The following is a 3,573-nucleotide window of genomic DNA, read 5'->3' on the forward strand; positions in this document are numbered from 1 at the left end:
TTTATGTGTAAGCGTTATCACAGAATGTTAAAGTGTGTTTGTGTTAATGACTTGTATGAGATATATAATAAAAATTATATATTGAGTATACTATATCCATTGACACACACACACACACACACACACACACACATACATACATACATATATATATATATATATATATATATATATATATATATATATATATATATATATATATATATATTTCTTTATTATTAGGCAAGCTATAAAAGGAAAAAAAACAATAGTTAAATGTATATATGTACTTTGATACCAATGACATGCAGCACATAAGAGCACATCGGTTGATTAAACATGTTTAAAGATTAAATTAAAAAGTACTACTCAGATGTAGCATTCTGAAAGTTTATTTCTGAAAATAAATGCAATGAAAGACTGTGATATGTTAAAACTGTAGGAGGAGCTCAGGAATAATTCACTGAAATCTGTAAATTAATTTGAGCATGGCTGACTTCAATAAGTGCTTTAAAAGTATTTTGTAATTTCAGATTTGCTAAACATGTCCTCTGACTATCAAAGAAAGTGGAGATGTCGAAGGGCAAGAGTTGATGCCTTAGCGGAAGAGGACAGCAGCTCAGAATCCGAGGGGACAGTGGAGCCTGCCTTGGTGTTTTACAATTTCAAATAGGTGGAACCAGATAATTACCCCATGCCATCAGCAAGTAAGGAATATTATATGGTGTTTGAAACGCAGGCCATTTATGGGCAATTCATTAAAGCAAAGTTTGCAAACAGTCAGTTTGTAAATCTTTTATTAGAGGTACAAGTAGTTGTTTATCGATAATCTAATGCCAATATCGATACCATTGTTTTTGTTTGCTGTCAATTCTGTCGTGCTCTTGAGTTTTCAAAACATTATTACATTATTTTGATTGTGGTGTCACTTTTAGGTTCAGCAACTGTCCAGAGTTGGCCGAATGTCAGTCAGAGACTGTGTATGAACAGGTATGTATTTACCTAGCATTGTTTGTGTGTTTTGCTGTGTCGTATTTCAGAAAAAAATGACAATAGTAACAGTATCCACAATAATAACCTCAACCTTTGGTAATACTATAATTCTGTCACACACTATATCTACTTATATAATTGCCTGTTTTTGTGTTGAAGTTGTAATGTCTGTGCTAAATCAGGTTGTTCGTAGGACTTAAAACAAGACATAAAAACATAATGTTAGTGTAAGAAATGAATGAGTCATTACTTGTCACAAAAACTTTGGATAGGGATAGAGCACTTATTACATGATAGAGAGTGGTTGTGAAAGTGTATGTTTTAACACTGCATGCAATTGGCAAGCTGCACAGTACTGCTAATTTGTAATACTGATCTTACAATGCATTTTAATATTATGACTGAATCATTTATCTCGCAGAATCATGTCAAATGCCTTAAAGGCAAAATTCAACATGCAGGGTGGTGGCCAGCTGGAAAAGGCTGCATTCAAGGCTACACCTTTATATAATATAATACAAGGTAATTTGTGACACATCGTATGTTCCTTGTGTCTTATTTAAAAGACCTGTTTTTATCAGGAATGTCCAAACGCATAATTAACATGTTTTAGTCCCGGTGTTCTCATATGTGGACATGTATGAAATCAACATCCTGCTTCATGAATTAAGTCGTCACTTTGTTTTGAAATGCATAACATTTTTCTGAGATGTTGATTCATGACACACAGTTTAAAAATTAGACAAATTTAAATAATTACAAATTATCTTATTTCCATAAGAGTGTCACTACATTACTTTTAGACTTTTTGAAGACTAAGGAGAGGGAGTGGTCCTGGTGAAACATTCAATCATTTGGTATCTCAGAGAAGCTCTCAATACTGTGACATGTAGAGGTTCAGAGAAATCCACTAAAATATAATGTTCTCATGTTACTCATATCACAGGTTAATGTGTTCATGAAATGGATGGGAAAAGTCTTGTTCGACTGCATTGTACAATTAGTTTGATAGATAAAAACACTTTCAAAATAAGTGCTTGTTTAACTTTTTGCTTTTTACATTCATATTTTCTTCCCTCAGATGCTGTGAAGAGGTGGAACCCCAATTCAACGGAATCGGAAATTGATGGCGCTATGGCTGAACATCTAAAACATGCTCCAGGAAGAGCAGGGGGTGGGGGTTATAAAAAATAAGTTTTCGGGTGAAAAAGATGTGGGAGATATTTGTGACAGCTCAATTCCTTAAATTTAGTTATGAAACTGAATTTGTTTCGTGATGAACATGTTAATTTTTCCTGTTTCCCTGGTGAATTTGTATTAAAACCATAAAATAAATGTGATAAATAAATTGTGACTTTAGTTCATCCCGTTATCTTTGATCATTTGTAATGAACTACTAAAATGTTAATAATATAACACTTTATTTTACAGTGACCTTGTTACATGTAGTTACTGTAATAACTATAAATTATGCATAATTGCATGTATCATACCTTAACCTTATATTCAGATGCAGTTAATTATATTAAGTACTTAAATGTATAAGTAAATAATGTGTTGTTTGATCTACACGTGATTATAACGTGTTATATCTAGACGTTTCGGTATGACTGGGCCGATTTTGGCCCTTTTTAGAACCTTTGTCAAGTTTAGATGTGTAAACGTCAAAATCGCCTGTTTACGATTTAACACAATTAGTGTATGATTATTTTATAAGCAGGCTTATATGCCTACACTTATGCATAAACACACCATATAAACATCCAGAAGAAGACTAATTCTGACGTCCAGGGACGCGCTGAAGAGACGTGGAATTCACGGCCAGAAAAGACGTCGGTTCAACTTCCATTTTGGAACTATTTTTCAACCATGACGGGACGTGTCGGACGGACGTCTTTTCAACGGTCATTACACGTCCAAATGTTTGCTGGGAACCAGGCTGGTTGACCAGCTAAAACCAGCCAACTAGGCTGGTATTAGCTGTTTTTTTCACCAGGAACTGGTGAACTGGTGAGATTTACTCACTATAAACTCCCACAAATCATGTCTTCATGCTATATTTAGTATTATTTTGACTTAAAGTGGTTATATCTAAGTGTGTGAGTTGTTCACTTACTTTTTTAATTAGTCTTCCCATCAAGACCATAATATTGTTCATTCAGACTGATTCGCGAACGTAGAACCTGCATAAACACAAGAAGTGGATTTATTACATTAACCAATAACAGCCAAACATAACATATCGTTGCCTTAGAATTATAAGGTTCTATCTGACATTTTTGTCAAAATTGAGTTAATCACATATTCTTATTCTGTGACCACTTATTTACATTATGTGATGTTTTTTGTTTTGTTTTTTTAAAGTTGTGTACATTTTACGACTTTTTATTTAGAAAAGAAAAAGGTTCTACAAAGTCGAACTATAACTTGGTTCTATAGGTTCTATCTGTGAGCCAATCAGCACTTCGAATGCAAACAAGAGGACCAATCAGGATCAACTTTCTTTGTCATGTCGCCGGACTGCTCCATAACAGCAGGAACGATTAAACGTAAAACAACAATTACACGTCTGCAGAATCAATGAGTGCAATTCACATTTAT

The 3,573-nt window shown here is 33.7% G+C and overlaps 1 long non-coding RNA gene across 2 annotated transcripts; it reads left to right on the forward strand.

Annotated features, from left to right (window-relative positions):
- Positions 1-399: 399 nt before the first annotated feature.
- On the forward strand, positions 400-2,336 carry LOC141336079 (uncharacterized). 2 transcript variants are annotated; one of them, XR_012355688.1, is made up of 3 exons: positions 400-686; positions 915-969; positions 2,054-2,336. It is a non-coding gene; the product is annotated as an uncharacterized lncRNA (long non-coding RNA). The 2 variants fall into 2 exon arrangements; XR_012355687.1 differs by lacking the exons at positions 400-686; positions 915-969 and adding an exon at positions 1,415-1,494.
- Positions 2,337-3,573: the final 1,237 nt, after the last annotated feature.

This window comes from Garra rufa, chromosome 6 (genome assembly GCF_049309525.1).
Source record: "Garra rufa chromosome 6, GarRuf1.0, whole genome shotgun sequence".
NCBI lineage: Eukaryota > Metazoa > Chordata > Actinopteri > Cypriniformes > Cyprinidae > Garra > Garra rufa.